Here is an 18,711-nt window from a genome sequence, read left to right on the forward strand (position 1 = left end):
TCTATCTATCTATCATCTGTCTGTCTATCATCTATCAATCTCTATTGATAAAGTTCAAGTAAAGTTCAGAATCAGATAGTTTGCATATCCTCCAGTAAATCCCTTACTGGTCACATAAAAATACTAGAAATCTAATTTACCAAGAAACCAATAAATAATATCTGCCCAATACCACCAACCAAGTTTATGAACAAAGTCCTGTGATCCCGATGGTAAAAGTTCTAACAGGGTGCTCGCTTCGGCAGCACATATACTAAAATTGGAACGATACAGAGAAGATTAGCATGGCCCCTGCGCAAGGATGACACGCAAATTCGTGAAGCGTTCCATATTTTTCGAGAGGGGGAGAACAGGGGAATCTGTGGCTATTATGTTGAACTGAATGGTGTTGTAAAATAATAATAAAAATAAATAAATTTAAAAAAAAGTTCTAATAGGGAATGTGGCCAGCAATATAGTCAACTTGAATGACTGTGGTCATTTTAGACTGCCTTCCTGGAAACTGTAACTGATATTAGCAAGGTTTCGTGGGTAACCATAGCTCAAGCTTCCAGCAAGCCCTACCAGTGTCTTACCATTGCTCTTCAGTTGTGTGGCATAAATGCCACCTTTCTCCCTTTTTATTGACACAGACACTAGTCTATCTGAAAAAATAAGTCCCTGCAAGGGGATATATGAATAATTCCTCTTCAGGATATGAAGGACTTCAGGATAGGGGCTTTGTGAAGTCTTCCTCTATATTTTACCAGAAACAAGAGGTAGCTCTGTGTGTATTCCACTCTCATTAAAACCAAAGATCAGTTTTTGCATTTTTAAATAACAGAAAATTGATAGCACGTCTCTATGCACTTACGTTTTATTGGGTCCATTTAAAAGAATAATCTGATAATTTTATTTTAAAATGTCAATTTGTACATTTGAAACTGTGTCCTTCACAGCTGATAAAAATTCAAATACTGACTGAAACGTGTGATGATACATACACTCTTCTGAGGTTACTTTGCTCATATAACACTAAGAGGAAAACACAATGCAAAGATATTGCCCAAATCCTATAGGTGCATTCATTATTCCTTATAAATTAATAATGACCTGCTTCATAGATCAGCCCCACTTCCTTTTTAAAGACAGACTCTCATTTTATAGTCCAGGTTGGCCACAAACTTACCATCTTACACCCTCAGCCTCCCAAGGACTGGTAGTACAGATATTCAACAGCACATTATGTTCTGATCACTTTCGGGTAAGCTGCTCAAACCTTGTGGCCTTGTGGTGCACAATCTATGAAGCTGTTGAACTGTTCTGCCCTAAGGCAGCTGCTACTTTCCTGCACACTGGACCCTAAGTCTCCTTACTTTCTGCTGAAGGGAGACAAATAGTTAAAAAATTAAACACAAAATAAAACCATAGAACTGTGAAATAGTTTTTTTTAACAAACACCATATTGTGCCATCCATATTTTGTTGTGGATGAATCACATGCTCTTACTTATTATATCTAGACAGTGCCTTTTAAGTTTGTCCTTTCCTCCCCACTCCACTGCTAATACTAAGTCACACATCTTCATCATTTTTCACTAACTTACCTTTGCATTTTAGGATGTGTGTATGTTGTGAACCCTGGCCCTCATGCACACTGTGTAAGTGCTCTACCACAGAGCTTCCCCTGAATAACTGCTGTTGTTCCTAGTGTCTGAACTTGACCTCCAATGGCCAGCTATCAGTTCCTGTGCTTCTTCACACTGTGTTATCCTTCTAAATCACAAATACAGTCATGTCTACTTTTCTTTCCCGTCTACCCTCTTTGCATTGCTCTCCCATTATGGAAGAACAAGGTTCAAGCATTCCAACATGCATAAAAGATATTGTATTTTAGATCCTAACATCTGTTCTCCACCCCAACCATTGACCACAGAATCAGTCACTGAAGTCCAACATGGAAAACTTTCATCCCATGAACCCCTCAGTGCCACTGCACAGAGGTACTATGCTTGATTTCCATTATCTGTTTCACACAGTCTTTGTTACATTCACCATGATGAATTCCACTTGGCACATATACTTCTCACTAGATTAAGCACATCTTGAAGACAAGACCCATTCATCTTTGATTCTCATATCTAGGTTAAGCCCATGATGTTAATATGAAACTTACCAGGCCTAGTGGCATACACCTTTAATCCCAGCACTACGGAGGCAGAGGCAAGTGGATTTCTGTGAGTTCAAGGCCAGCCTAGTCTAAACAGTGAGTTCCAGGACAGCCAGGGCTACATGGAGAGCCCCTGTCTCAAAAAAATAAAAAAGAAAGAAAGAAAGAAAGAAAGAAAAAATATTTGTTTTGTTGAACTCATTTAGTGTGGAGAACAACATTCAACAATTTTGTTTTATCATGTATTACAAGCTATCTCTTTGGTGTTTTAAAGGGACTTATTTTCTACCTATAGCATCACATATTTGAAAACTGAGTAGAGGCACAAATAAGTTTTGTCTATAAGTATAACAGTTGCTCTTTTATATCTCAGGATTAAAATAAGCACAATGATTATCATATCGTATCAAAATATCTGTGAGCATCAGCAATCCTTTGTGCTATAACCTAATATTATTTTGCTAATAGGAAAATTCAGAGTCTAAAGTAGATACATTGCATTGTCATGGTTTCCCTCTTAATCAGACTCAGTTCTGGCCCTACAGAGGACCACAGCATATTCACCCATACAATTTCATAAGTTTTAAATGTTTCCTTTCCAATCATAGAGAAGGACAAAACACATCTACAACAGAAGAGACTGTATAGATGTAGGAAAAGTTAAAATTAAAATATATGTTTTGTGGTTCCAGAAAAGAAAGAGGTGGCATAAGGAAAGCCATGCTCTTTTTTTTAAAGCAGGGATTGTTTTCCTGGTTCTACAGGAAATCCTGCTAATAGCTAAGCCACACATCCCTCCCTCAGACACAGAAGGAAAAAGAAAAGAAGCAAAATGCTTAGTTACCTTCTTTTATGTAATAATAACAACTGTACACAGGCCAGGCCGATTATTCTCCTTTCTTCCTCCACCTCTTCCTCTCCCTCCTTTCCTTCTCTTTCTCCTTGTATATTTGTAGTTGCTATTTGAAGCAGAGGTGTGTGGTTTAGCTCTTTCAAGAATTCCCTGTAGGAGCCAGGGAAATAAGCTGTGCTGAGACATCATGGCTTTCCTTATGCAGTATTTCTTTTCTGTAACCACGAACTCACCTGGCTTCTCTTAGTCTCCATGGTTTTTATGAAGCCTTGCCTCTTTGCACTTATGTGCACAACTCATACCAGCAGCTTTGTCTGTTACCACCTCCCAAATGGTGTCTGGAGGAAACGCAGGATAGAGTTTTGTCTTCAAGAGGGATTCCCCCACACTTAGGAAGCATTTATTTTAATGCCTGTGGTTTATGGTATCTGCTATACTGGGCTGCCTCTCCCAGGTTTCCTTTCCCTTGGGTATCCTGTACAATTCTCTCTCTCTCCCTTGTGTGTGTGTGTGTGTGTGTGTGTGTGTGTGTGTGTGTGTGTGTGTGTGTAAGTAAACCCAGCAGTTTAGGTGCAGAAAGCCACAAAATGGTCACGAGTATATCTCAGAATGAAATGGACAGTGAGGTTTTAGAAGAGCAGATATCAAAAATTAAGAGTAAATATTTACTCCCATTATTAATAGAAAGTATTTACTCCCCAAAGAATCAGACCTATCCCCAGTGAGAACTGCTCTGAGGAGAGGAAGTGCAACAGGAGAGAAAGGCAGCCGATGTAGAAAATTTGGGGGTGAGGGGACGCCCAGGGAAGGATATACACTCAAGAAAATAGCACCTTTAAAGGAAAGGCATATTTGAGTATACATTGGGAATGATCTGCTTGAAGCTGACTTCTTCACTGGAAGTCGGAAAGAACTACAGAAGCGTAGAACTGGTGGTCAGAGCTTTTGTAAAACTGAGGTGAGGCTTGGCACTAGAAATGGCATATGCTTTATGTTGGGGCTGAGAATTTGGGAAAGTGACAGCCTCTTGTACAGATCCTCATTCTAATTGAGGAAACTCCCAACTCATTTCAATATGATTAGCAAAATAATTGCATAATTAGGGCACCCAAAGAAAGATACATTAGAGAAAAAAAGGGTGTTAACTGGGGCTGGAGAGATGGCTCAGAGGTTAAGAGCACCGACTGCTCTTCCAGAGGTCATGAGTTCAATTCCCAGCACCCACATGGTGGATCACAACCATCTATAATGAGATCTGGCACCCTCTTCTGTATACATAATAAATAAATCAATCTTAAAAAATATTTAAAAAAAAAAAAGGGTGTTAATTTAGAAAAATACTAAGTTAAAAAAAAAAGAAAAAAAAAAAAGAAAAAAGAAAAACTTCCCAGTCAACTAACACTCACTTGAGAAATATTTCTTCAAAGCAGAGGATGGGTGTAACATAATATTTCAACATGAATAAAAGATAAATAAGTTAATGATATAATTGAAACTAGAAAGGAACACAATGAAAATATAAACAAGACCTCAGGAAACATGACCAAAACCCCCTAGGATGGCCAATTAAAGGAGACAGTGGTCAGAAAACAACAAAATATGAAATGGTTGCTTGTGAGAATTATGGGAGAGATGGAGGAAATAATCATTTCACAAGCAAAAACTAAATTACAAGGTACACAAGGGAGAAGCAGAAGCCACAGGAAGCACAATGAGACACACATTTTATTCTCATGGGAGAAGAGAAGAAAATGAAAAAGAGAAGCAGGCACTGGAGAGATGGCTCAGTGGTTAAGAACACTGACTGCTTTTCTGGAGGTCATGAGTTCAATTCCCAGCACTCACATGGCAGCTAACAACTGTCTGTAACTACAAGATCTGACACCCTCACACAGACATGCATACGGGCACATAAAATACCAATGCACATAAAATAAAAATAAACAAGTTATTTAAAAAAAAAAGAAAGAGAGAGAGAGAGAGAAGCAAAAATCCTTGTAAAACAGAATAAGTGAAAGTTTAAATTGAAGGGAAAACACCCCAAAATATTAATAGTGGTAGTTCCTTCAATCAGGAGAAAACCAAAACAATGGAGACAAACACTAGAATGTATTTTGGCTGTTCTGGAACTCACTAGAAAGATGAAGCTGGCCTCAAATTCAGAGATCTACCTGCCTGCTTCCGCCTCCCCAGTGCTGGGATTAAAGGCCTGTGCCACCATGCCTGACTTAGAATGTGTTCTTGAAGTAAGAACACGCCATCTAAAATCTGAGTAAATTGTCCTAGAATGATCAGCATCAAGACTAGTATCAGAAGCCAGTGGCGGTGTCTATTAATACATAAGCTAGACCTATTAATAATAAGCTAGATCACCTTGCTTACTCTAGTCACAACTAGACAGCTGGACAAGAACACTGTGTCATTCTGTTGGAAAGAAAAGCCAAGTTGGCAGAGCCAGAGTCAACACCAGAAACAGACACCATCTATTCAACATTTAAGGGAGCTTGGGCCAAAGATTTTAAGTCCATTTAAATTGTCCTTCAAATGTCAAGGTTTCAGATTTGTATTTTTTCATGCTCAAGGACTCAGAAGATTATTACTCACATCAGGGCTTAATGAAGCATGTCCTAAAGAACCAAATGATCAAGAAATCATTAACAAGTGAACTGGTGTGAACTCTGAGCATCTTTAACAATAGACCCAGGGCAAAAACACAGATGACATAAAGTTACAAAGTACAAGGCAGGTATGACAAGTGCATTTTTATAACTCTCATTATAGAGTCTTCTTTATTAAAATTGTAATTATACTTTTATTCAAGTGACTGATTTTATAATTAGAATTTTGCCCAGCTGCAGCTGAATTCTACTCTGAGCACCAGTGAAGTAGCTTGGGGCTTCTCATATCTCCCTCCCTCCTCCTGCAGATAATTTTTTCCCATAGTAGTATTACTACTTGCTATACTGTGTCCTTCCACATGCATATGTTGGAATCTTAATGCCTCAAAATGGAGTGGCATTTGAGAGAGGGTCTGTAAGGAAGATGATTACACAATTCAATCTCACTGGAGTCCTGGTAAAAACTGGAAGTTTAGATGCCATGAGAGACACCAGAATCATGTGCACACAGGGAAATGAAACACGAAAAGGCAGACATGTGCAAGCCAAGGAGAGCAGCCTAAGGAGCAATCCTTCCTCCGCCCTGATCTTGGACTTCCAGCCTCCAGAACTATAGGAAAACACCTTTCTAACACCTTTCTGTCGTTTAAGTCATCCAGCCTGTGGTACTTTGTCATGACAGACATAGAAGATAGGTGCAGAACACAGGGGCTGGAGAGATGGTTCAGCGGTTAAGAGCACTGGCTGTTTTTCCAGAGGTCATGAGTTCAGTTCGCAGCAACCACGGGATGGCTCACAACCATCTCCAGTGGAATCAGATGCCCTCTTCTGGCATAAAGTCATAGTTGCAGATAGAGCACTCATTTACATAAAATAAATAAATAAATCTTTATTAGGTAGAGAACATATTCTTAGTGCCTCTCTGAGTATTGAATGCTCTTGCATTTAATGCTGTGCATTAGATAGCAAACAGAAAGCAACATGATAAAATGTGCCTGTGTGTTGGTCTCCCTGTTAAACATAAGTATATTTCTGGGGTGATATTTTGTTTGTGCTCTAACAAATAAAGCTTGCCTGGAGAGCAGAGTGCTGAGCTAGCCACTACTTAACTATAGAGGCCAGGCAGTGGTGGCACACACCTTTAATCCCAGCACTTGGGAGGAGGAAGCAGGAAGATCAGGAGTTCAAGGTCACCCTGGGCTACATGAGATTTATCTAGTCTAGAGAGAAACAGAGCCAGGCAGTGGAGGCACACACCTTTAATCCCAGCACTAGGGAGGTGGAGGCAGTAATGTAAGGCGGGAGGAGACAGAAGCTCAGCCCCTTCAGTCTGAGGATTTGGTAGTGGTGAGAAGTCTCTCTAGTGGCTGCTCCTTTACTTCTCTGATCTTTCAGCATTTACCCTGATATCTGACTCTGGGTTTTTATTATTAAAACCAATTATAATTCACACTATATATTTCATTTACTATTATAAAATTATAGGCTAGATCCAAAGTAAAACATTATTCTTATTAAAAGGGTAGGGAGGAATATGAGTGAATGGCAGAGTGAACAAAACTGGAATAGACAAAGATTGACTACAATGGATCCCACAATGAATTATGATAGCTGTGTGTAGACAAATTTCTAAACAGTCTTATTAAATAAGAAACACAGAGCCAAATACAGAGATAATAGCCGAAGAGATCAGAGTAAATAGTCCCGACTAGGACTAGCCTTAGCTTACCACCAGTAGTAGCTTCCACACAGTGAGAGCTCCTTCCTGCCTAACCTGTGCTTTTATTGCCTTCCTGTTCTGCCTTCTCAATGGCTCTAAGCCCAGGCACATGACTTCCTCATCACTGCCTGTCTTTACAGACCTCCAGGTCTCTATGGTTGGTCCTGGGATTCAAGGTTCGTGTCACCACGCTTGGCTGTGTCCTTGACCACACAGAGACTCTGTCTGCCACGTGATTGGATTAAGTGTGCTACTACTGCCTGACTTCTGTTTGTGGCTCTTTGACCTCTGATCTCCAGGTAACTTAATTTATTAACATACAAATAAAATATCACATTTCAGCACAAATGAAATATCACCACAGCTGTGGGTGTGTTGCTATCTAGAACCCTCGACTGGGTTTGTTTTCTCTACTAAGTAAAGAATTAAAAGAAAAAGAAAATGTCAGCACAGCAGGTATCAGCAGGGAAAATCTCAGTCATAGCAGACAGAGGCAACTGGGGAAAAGCTTTGACTAAACGAGAAGCCGGCACACAGCAGGGCAAATAGAAAGTCCTATAGCAGTGGGAGACTGAGGAAGCCCATGTTTGGTGTCTCCCTGAGGGCTGGGGCTTTCATGGGCCTTTAGTGGGTTAGAATGGGGGTCTTCTTCCCTTAATTTAGGGTTTGTCAGTTTAAAGAGAGAAAGGAAGACTTACCAGTTTTAATGAGTCCTGCTCCGGCCCTGAATTTGTGGGATAGGTCAACGGGCAGGGGAACAAAAGCTATGCCTTTGTCTCAGGTGAGGAAGAAGTGAGAAGTTTGCTATCTTTATTATTTATGTGTCTTGCCATATCTGTCTGTCTGTCTGTCAGGATTTGTCTAACTCCTTGTGCCCAGGCATCTGTGTATTTGGTAGTGAATATTTATTTGTAGACCTATCTCATCTACAACAATAACGTATCTCACACCCAGGCCACTCTTGCTTCCTTCTTTTGGGCTGCCAATCTAGATTTGCAGAGGATTCTGTCTTCTTCTCTTAATTTCAATGGAAGATAACTGTTTTGTGAATGTTTGTTATTTGATGGAATAATTTTTGGGAAGAGAAGTAGAAGTATTCAGTACCAAGAAACTAATATAACGTTACTAAAAGTTTTAGAAACTTTGTTTTCAGTTTTAATAAGTTGGCAAGCTACGCCAATAAAGTAGTGATAGCACAAATCTTGATCTTATTTCAGACTTTAATGAGACTGTTTCTGAGAGTTCACTGCACAGTTTTTTTTTTTTTTTTTTCAGGGTTTCTTTGTGTAGTCCTTGCTGTCCTGGAACTTACTCTGTAGCCCAGGCTGGCCTGGATCTCAGAGATCTCCCTGTCTCTGCCACCCAAGTGCTTGGGCTAAAGGCATGCACCACCATCACCAAGCCAGTGTATGCTTTTTATAATTACACTTCAGCAGGTTTGAGTTTTCTATCTACTCAGAGTTTACCAAGAACTGCTCCCCCGCCTTCACCCCCCAACAGCCACGTCTTGCTATCTTACTATGTATCCCAGGCTGGCCTGGAACTCCATGTCCTTTGCCTTCAGCTCTCAGGTGCTAGAATTACAGGTTTATGTTGTTGGATGTTTTATTACTCTTTATTCTTTACTCTCTTGGGGACCTGCCACCCAGCTCCCAAATAAATCACACACGGAGTCTTATTCTTACTCATAAATGCTTGGCCTTAGCTTGGCTTGTTTATAGCCAGCTTTTCTTAACTTAAATTATCCCGTCTACCTTTTGCCTCTGGGCCTTAACCTTTTCCTGTTTCTGTATATCTTTCTTTCCTTCTTATTCCATGTCTGGCTGTGTGACTGGGCGGCTGGTCTCCTCTTTTCTCACTCCTTTCTCCTCAGATTTCTCCTCCTTTTTATTCTCTCTGCTGCCAGACACACACACACACACACACACACACACACACACACACACACACACACATACACACACCATCCTTTCTCTTGCCTTGCTTTTAGCCATTCAGCTTTTTATTAGACCATCAGGTGTTTTAGACAGGCAAAGTAACACAGCTTCACAGAGTTAAACAAATGCAACATAAAAGAATGCAACACATCTTTGCATCATTAAACAAATGTTCCACAGCATAAACAAATGTAACACATATTAAAATAATATTCTATAATAGGTTTACATAACCACGTCTTTTTTTACCTATAACTTTTAAAATCACAAATGCATAAATGGTTGTTGATTACTAAATGACTTTTAAACCTGACCTCCAAAAACACATAATGCTGTATATTAATTCCACTCTTTTTGAAAATACCAACCTTGATTTTTATTTCGTCTAGCAATATGGATTGGTTTTTATCCACTGCTATAATTCTTCTTATGTTTAATTTTTGTATCATGACATTGACTTAAAATGTTTGTATTTGGGAGGGTATTTTTAAAAAATAATATATAGTAGTTATATACTTATAAATGAATGAAAACAAGAAGTAAAAAAGAAAGGTCATGACTGCTCCTAGGTATGGTGGAGGAGAAAGTTTACACATTGTAAATATGTGGGAGAGCATAGTCAGAGGCAGGGATGTCTATGAAAGTCCCGAGTGGACATGACCAGACTGAGCTGGACCTTGTGGGGAGAGAGGGTGGGAACGGCAGAAGGGACAGAGGAGAACCAAGTACAGCAGCCAGGAAGCCAAAGGTCCAAAAGGGGCGACAACCAAAATGTCTGGATCATACAGGGAAGAGCCCTGCCCCTGGGCTGGAGAGTTCAGGGTAGAGGGCAGTGTCTGAACCTAACTCTGTAACAGGTAGGGACTGAGAGATATTGAGAGAACCTGAAAGCCAGGTCTGACTTTGATATGTTAAATAGACACCTCAGCTGTTTGTCCCAGGTTTGAAATTTAACAACAAAATATAGTAGTTCTGTTCACTTATCGTTGCCCAGTCTTCAAATTCATGTGAATGTATTTTTGTGTTAGGACCCTTTAAACTCTTCGCGACTAGTCATTGTATAATTGTGGGCTACAGTTTTGCTACTGTCCTAGGACAACAGAGCTACTTCCCTCCGACTGTGTTTTGGTACACACTGTCCATCCTTCCACTGTTACGCTCTTGACCTGCCCTTCAAGCTCTAGTGACCCCTGTTTTCTTCCTTCCTTCCTTCCTTCCTTCCTTCCTTCCTTCCTTCCTTCCTTCCTTCCTTCCTTCCTTCCTTCCTCCCTCCCTCCCTCCCTCCCTCCCTCCCTTCCTTTCTTCCTTCCTTCCTTCCTTAGTTCTTCTTGTCCCCCTATTAACCTTCCTTTTAGAAGTGTAAACAAGGGAAAAGATTTTTGATTTTTACCCATTGTAATGTTTATCTGTATGGAATATCGAGGTTTTTCCATCTTGTTTTTTAGTCAGTTTTGTTTTTTGTATATTATTTATTTGTTTTTCTTATTATAAGTTATTTATTTCACTCAAGTTTCAAATTTATGTTAATAACATCTTAACATTAAAATACTAACTGGTTGGAGGTGGCACATGCCTTTATCCCAGGAGGTGGAGGCAGGTAGAATTCTGTGAGTTCGAGGCCAGCCTGGCCTACACAGTGAGTTCCAGAACAGCCAGGGCTACACAGAGAGACCTATCTTGCAAAACTAAAAAACAAAAACAAAAACAAATTCTTGGCTCTGTTTGTAGTTATGCCCCCTTTTTCTTTATAAAACTGTTTATATATGACTTCACTTGGTTTTTCTTAGGATCATTCCAAAATTTCATCTGTTCTGTTCTAGAAAAGCAATATTAAAATACAGAAATGTTTCCTGTTTTATCCCTTGCATTTTGCATTATTAGCAACTGTGGTCAGTGGCCTCTAGCCAAAGGCCACCGGAGAAACACTGAGTGAGTTGTGTTTGTTATTTCAGCACCATGGAAGAATGCTCTCAGTAGGGAATGGCAGGCAGAGATAGGTGGTCAAACCTGTTAAACCTGTTAAAGTTTACCAGGTGGATTTGGAGAGTTTAAGGAAGTGGGACTTGCCTGAGGATTGGAAACTGGAGAAAGTAGAGGGATTCTGTAACTTGGCATTCTTTTAAAGAGAGTTATGCATACTTTTAACTGAAATGTTCCTCCCCCCACCCCCAGGTACTCTATACCGAACTGAATCCTCAGCTTTAATTTTAACGATCACATACCAATTATATTTAATCACGGCATGTAGAATAGTAGTACTTTGATATATTTAATATAACATGTAGTTGTCAAATCAGGGTAATTAGTATTTCTAACTCCGCAAATATTATCATTTTTATGTTAGGGCCCTTTAAACCATTCTCCTGTAGTTATTTCAAAATATGTAATTAATTGTGAGATAGAATTTCGCTACTATCCTATGACAATAGAACTACTTCATCCTCTCTGAGTGTATTTTGGGACACACGGTCCATCCTTGTACTGCTCTGTAGCAGGAATCTTAAAAGTTCTTATTAATAAAATCAAACCCGAGGCGAGTTATTGGGGTCCATGCTGGTAGATCAGAGAGACGGAACAAACCATAGCTATCTCACCTTACCAGTTCCTCAGCTGGTCCTGTTTCCTCAGACTGGAAGCCTCTGAGTCCTCATCCAGAATGAATCTCAGCTGTACTGTGTTGCTCCATAGCCTGAAAGCTTAACCAGCCAAAATCTTAACCAGCCAAATGCCTCTAGTTTCTGGTCCTCACGCCTTATATATCTTTCTGCTGTCTACCACCACTCCCTGGGATTAAAGGCTGGCTTTCTGGGATTAAAGGCGTGTCACCATGCTTGGCTATTTCCAATGTGGCCTTGAACTCACAGAGATCCAGAGGGATTTCTGTCTCTGGAATACTAGGATTAAAGGTGTGTGCTATCACTGACTAACTAGTGGCTTGTCTGTTCTCTGACCCTAGGTAAGTTTATTAAGGTACACAATATTTTGGTGAAGACAATACCACCACATCTCCTCTCTTTTTGTCTAAAATTAAAAAAGCTTATAACTAATACAAGAAAAACTATCCAATAAGTATATGCAATATACAGTCAAGATTACATTAACAATGTCTAGTCCATTAACATTTGACAGATTCAGATAAAAAACTCCATTATATATATTAACAATGTCCAGTCCAGTAACATCTGATAAACTCAGACCAAAAATTTTTCATTACTTATCTTATTTAAAAAAAAGTAGTTTCTTTTTAAAAGTAGATTCCATAATCTCCCTTTTTATCTTATCATAGCCATATTCTCTCTTTTTTCTTTTCATAATACATTCAGTAGTCTACCTTTTGTCATTTTTATATCTTCCCCTTTTTCTTCAGTGTAGATTCAATGATCTACCTATTTATCCTATTATTTCTTTATCTTTTTTCTCAGAGTAGATTCGATGATCTATCTCATATCTATATTCTCTTTTTCTTTTTGCTTTCTAGGGGTGAAGATATCTTTAGGGAACCTTGAAAGGAAAATTTTTGGGTTAATCATTAAGTCCTGTATCATTTGTCCAGTCTCTGCATAATTGGAAAGTTCAGGGCTTGTTTCAAGTCCTTGTTCAAGTTGTCTGTCAGGCTGGATCATCTCAATTAGTCCTCTCGAAATTGTTCTGACCAGTTTGTAGTCCAAAGTCGATTTTTCCATGGTGTTAATCGACTTAATGGCTTTATCATAGTCCATGTGTAATCATCATTGTAGGATCCTGTCATCTTTTTGAAGATTTCAAAGTCACTGTTAGGCATGGTCATGGTTTCCTGCAGACTTTTTTTTTTTTTTTTTTTTTTTTTTGCCTCCTCTGTGGTTTGGAGCAATCACAGTCTGATAAATGTCTGTCTCTTGGAACCATGAACATTCTTCCCTAGAACAGAAAATCTTCACAATAATTTCTCCCCACCATTTGTCTTGCCAAACTTTTCCAAACTGACCTTTGCCGCTTTCTTGTAACACGATGGTCCTGGCAATTCTTCTCTGAAACAGCAGCAGTAAATCCTTCGTCCCAGGTAGCAGCATCACCGCAGTCACCAACATGATGAGAAGGAGCTGGCAATGTGGAGCAGTAGCCACTGCTTCCATGGTCCCACCACTGTTTGTGACTCAGTCTGGGCCAAAGCTTCTCCCAAGCCTCCTAGGCCGGCCTCAAACTCCGGATCCTACTGCCTCTGCCTCCTTCAGCAAATCCAACCGGTGTGTGCCACCACAACCGCCTGAGTGTAGCTTGGGCCTGAGCTGGGGCTCACAAGGCCACAGGCAAACAGCTTTTTCATGAATTTGTAACACGAACGTTGGGCGCCAGATGTAGCAGGAATCTTAAAAGTTCTTATTAATAAAATCAAACCCGAGGCGAGTTATTGGGGTCCATGCTGGTAGATCAGAGAGACGGAACAAACCATAGCTATCTCACCTTACCAGTTCCTCAGCTGGTCCTGTTTCCTCAGACTGGAAGCCTCTGAGTCCTCATCCAGAATGAATCTCAGCTGTACTGTGTTGCTCCATAGCCTGAAAGCTTAACCAGCCAAAATCTTAACCAGCCAAATGCCTCTAGTTTCTGGTCCTCACGCCTTATATATCTTTCTGCTGTCTACCACCACTCCCTGGGATTAAAGGCTGGCTTTCTGGGATTAAAGGCGTGTCACCATGCTTGGCTATTTCCAATGTGGCCTTGAACTCACAGAGATCCAGAGGGATTTCTGTCTCTGGAATACTAGGATTAAAGGTGTGTGCTATCACTGACTAACTAGTGGCTTGTCTGTTCTCTGACCCTAGGTAAGTTTATTAAGGTACACAATATTTTGGTGAAGACAATACCACCACACTGCTCTCTCTCTCATATCCCCTTCTTAAACTCTACTGACCCCGTTGTAGTCCGTATTTCTGTGTACTCAACTCACTTGGCTTCCACAGATGAGTGAGTGAAAGCATGTGTCATTCACCCTTACACCTGATTGATTTTATCTGACGTAATGCCTTCTAGTTATATCTGCAGTGCCATAAATGATAAGGTTTTGTGAATGGAACATTCACATTGTGAATGGAATATTCCAATGTGCATATATGCCACACTTATTCTTCCAGTCATCAATTGATGAATACTACAGCTGATGCCATATCTTGGGCTATTATAAATAGTACTCAAGTCAATATGGGCATGCACATATCTCTTTGATAGGCTTATGTCATTTCTTTTGGATATATAACCTTGTGGGGGGATTGCAGGGCAACATGGTAGTTTTGTTTTCAACTTTTATAGAAACCTTTGTACCATTTTCCATCAGTGTGCTAATTTGCATTTCTCTCTTCTGCAACAACCTGCATGGCATTTGGACTGACCCGACTTGGGTAATGGGAAATAATGAATGAAGAAATGACACACGCATACAGAAAAACTGAGATCAGCTGGGCAGTGAGCTCTGATGGAGATGCAATAGCAGCCTGAAAGCTCAGAACATTGATTACATATCACTGACCAAGGATCCGGTTTATTATATACACCTGAATGAGGAGGTGGGTTAGCTAACCTTGGTAGCAGGTCTGTGTAGGTGGCAGTGCTGGGCTGCAGTCATGAAAGCTGTAGTTGATACTTTCTGCATATACAGTCAGTATCTGTCTTTGGACTAGGGGGAAGGCCTTGCCATTGCATTGGGGTCCTTCATGTGGCCATGTTCATGTCAACAATCCACATTCACTTGGGACTTCATCCACCCCCAGCAAACAGCAATTTGTAAGGGTGTCCCTGTCTCTGCATCCTTGCCAGCATGTTCTATTTTTATCTGGTTATAGATTCTAACAGGTATGAGACACTATGTCATTGTGGTTTTGATCTACAACATTGTTGGTGGTTACTGGTGTGAGCTACTATTATCTTATCCACATAGAGAGCAAGCAGCCTAGAATGAGGACAAATTACATTTGCAACAGTTGTTTGTATTAGTCAGGAGAGAAGAGAGTTGATGTTTAATGCTTGAGCAACATTATGATGTATGAGTTTCTCTCATGTTATTATGATCTTTGAGTGACCTTGTCTGACTCTGGTATGATGAGATAATATCCCATTGCACAGTAATTGTGAGTTCCAGGCTACCTCTCATGAAAGAGTTTTGGGTTGGGTATAGACTAGTTCCTGGCATCCAGGTTAAGTATTACAAATTTTTAAATGTCTTATTCCTAAAGTGACAATAAAAACAGTTATCAAGTAGGAATTAAAGTTACAAACTTTAAGTCTACTTATTTAGTCTTTAACTCCATCAAAGACCCCAGAAGGGTTTAATGTTACCTAACAACAGAGACATCTGCCTGCCTGGACAGTCACTCAAAGTTCTTCTGTAATGTTGGGGCATCCAATTTTGCCCTACAGGCCTAGTATACCTGACAGACATTTCTAAGAAGCAGGGAATTTTGAAGGACTGTCCTACCTTGTCTTGGCAAAGTTTGTCAGTCACTTTTTTGTGTGTCCTGCTGGTCCACATTGTCAGCATATTGTCAGCAGTCGAGGCAAGTGCAGTTTCTTGCCCAAATGGCTAGATTTTGCCATAAAGAAAGCAGACTCCATATGGAGGTTCTTCAATGCCTATCATCTTCTCTGATATAAATTGGTACTGCCAGGAGCAGACGTCTCACTGTCAAGAAAAGCTTTGTGTTACTAAAACATTTTAAATGCCATATTCTGTAGATCTTTGAAGTGTTTGAAGACCATCTATCTATCTATCCAAATATATCTGTTCTTAATTATACATTATATTATTAAATGAGCTGTATAAGTACAATACCCCCAAAAAATAGTAGAAACATACATACAGTATAAAAATAACTTTACATTTGTATAAATAAACCAAAATCTATACCAATGTAAAATATTTTGAAAAATTAATAGTTGTTTGTTTGGACTAACATAGATTCAATAATCTACCCTTTTCCTTTACCCTATCATTCTTATATCATATACCCCTTTTTTTCTTTTAAAAAGAGATTTTTGAATTTAACTCTTTTGTTTAGTACCCACCCACCCCCTTTTTTTACTAAGACCAATAACAATTTGTAACCAACACCCCCTTAAATGATAATAAACATCCATAACACATCTTTTGGGAATGTGGGTATCATTCTCTAGACTATTTCCTGTTGTTTGGGAGCATTGGCATCTTTGAGGGATCCTGAAAAAGTTCAGGATAATGGTTATATCTTGGCTGGAGTAGTTTGTGAGGCTGGACCACTTCAGCTAGCAGCCTTGAAGCTGTTCTGGTACAGAACTCTGAGGAAATTGCAACAGAGGCATTCTTAGAGGCTGGATCACCTGGGCTATTTGTTTGCATTGGTGTCTGGTCCCTTTGCTCGGAAAATACATAAACTTTTAAAGGTAACACACATATCTGCATTAGTACAAGTATAGACTGTGTGTCTATTAAAAAAGATGAATTTTTATGTTTGAGCAGGTAAAAATATATATCATATATTTCTGTAGTTTTTCTAGTTTTATTTTTTTATGTTTGTAGTCAGGATTTTTAGGGGGGTTTCCTCCATCAAACCTGATCACCTTTAACCTGGAATGAATCCATAGCCTCTCATTTCCTGTGGAATAAAAGCATAACCTCTCTCCCAAAGCAACACACCTTTTGACTTCCATTTTGAAGTCAAGATATTTTTAAAATATATATGTTGGTTTAATATAGCGACTTTCATAATCCAGTGTCTCTTAGAAGCCAAAAAAATTTAAAGACAACACAGTAACATACAGGATCCAGACTCTCTGTGTATTTTTCATCTTTCTGTGGCTTTTTTCTTTTATATTATTTTACTTCCTTTTTAAGGATTTTACTATTATTTTAAAGATATACACATATATATTTTTATGACTGTCTATACTATTTTTTTAAACAAACTGTTATTTATTTATTTAGAGGTTTTTTTTGGGGGGGGTCTGGATCTGTCTTTACTGAGCAGCTGTAACCTTTTCTGTGTGCATGAGCAAAACCTCAATCCACCATGAAGCATGCTGGTAGAGCTTGTGCTAGCAACTCAAGCCTGCAGGCAGCAGCTGGGAGATGCCTCTGTATCACTACCATATATAAGATTGTGGGAACCCACCATGTGGTTTAGCTCATGTCCTGCTGGCAGTTGCCAGGAGACACATCTCTGGCTGTGCCCGGCATGAGAGACACAAGACCAGGAAGTCTCATTTGGCATCATTTTTGAGTGTTTAGAATACTTTTTAAGCTTTCTCAAGTCTTATATGGATGTAGGTGCTGGACATTTTGGGTGCCATTTGTAGGCAGAGTTTCTCTGTGTCTTGGTAGCTACTCTCAAATAACCATTCAGTGGCTTATTATTAATTATAAATGCTTGGCCAATAGCTCAGGCTGGTTACTAGTGAACTCTTACATTTTAAATTAACCTATATTTCTTATCTACCCTCTGCCACATGGTTGTGCTTTTCAACATGGCACGTTTATATTGTTTCTCTTTGCATCTCTCAAGACTCTCCTTAGATCTTACCATCTGGGGATATAACTAATGAAAATGAGGACATAGAGACAGAGCCACCAAAAATGTGCCAGAGTGGACATAGCAGCTTTTTCTGTAATAGCTCAAAATTGGAAATAACCCAATCATTTATCAAAAACAGAATAAGTACACTGTGATGCCTTCATTCAAAGAGATGTGCTGCATAAGAATGAGAAAAATATAAGACAGAAGCAAGATTTTGCACATTTTGTAGAATTTCAAAATTATATCAAAGATACACAGGGTCATAGGTTCAATACTCTGCACAGCAACAAAGCAAAACCAACAAACAGATAAAATAATCTACATGGTAGAAGTTGAGAATGATGTTTATTCATGAGGAAGATATTGACTGGAAGAGAACAAGGGTGCTGGAGAAAAATATGCATCTTAATTTCACTGGTGTTCATATGGAATTCTCTATAGATAAGTTGTGGAAATACATAATAAAGATTTACTTCCCTGAGAGGAACTTATCACTTAGAAAACAGCAACAGCAACACACAGCAACAATAAAAACAATCAACAGTGAAAGAAGTACAGTCAAGCTGACTATGAAACACCTGTGTTTTTTGATTCACCCTTCACAGGTACAAAACTCTTCTCAGTTTTGCCTGGAGCTCAAACCAGCAGCATTTAGCATAGCACTGAGTGTCATTTCTGGGTTATACTAAGAAAATCTTTGGTAGGATGGCCTCTATGCTTAGCAACTTTATGGCTATGTTAATTCCCCCAGAAAACTTGCAAAGCACATACTAAATGAGACATGGACTTTAATGGCTTGAGTTCCTGGTTTGTGGAAGAGAACCAGAAAGTTCCATAATGAATGTTGTTTTTGAGTTAGATGCATGATGTATTTTGAGATGTCCTTGTTATGTTAACCTGTCTGGGTAGATGACTG

The 18,711-nt window shown here is 39.3% G+C and overlaps 1 non-coding gene across 1 annotated transcript; it reads left to right on the plus strand.

Moving 5' to 3' along the window:
- The first annotated feature begins 229 nt into the window (after window positions 1–229).
- LOC121821843 (U6 spliceosomal RNA) lies at window positions 230–336 on the plus strand. The gene has a single exon (XR_006062720.1). It is a non-coding gene; the product is annotated as a U6 spliceosomal RNA (small nuclear RNA).
- Window positions 337–18,711: the final 18,375 nt, after the last annotated feature.

Source organism: Peromyscus maniculatus, chromosome 12, assembly GCF_049852395.1.
Source record: "Peromyscus maniculatus bairdii isolate BWxNUB_F1_BW_parent chromosome 12, HU_Pman_BW_mat_3.1, whole genome shotgun sequence".
Classification (NCBI taxonomy): Eukaryota; Metazoa; Chordata; class Mammalia; order Rodentia; family Cricetidae; genus Peromyscus; species Peromyscus maniculatus.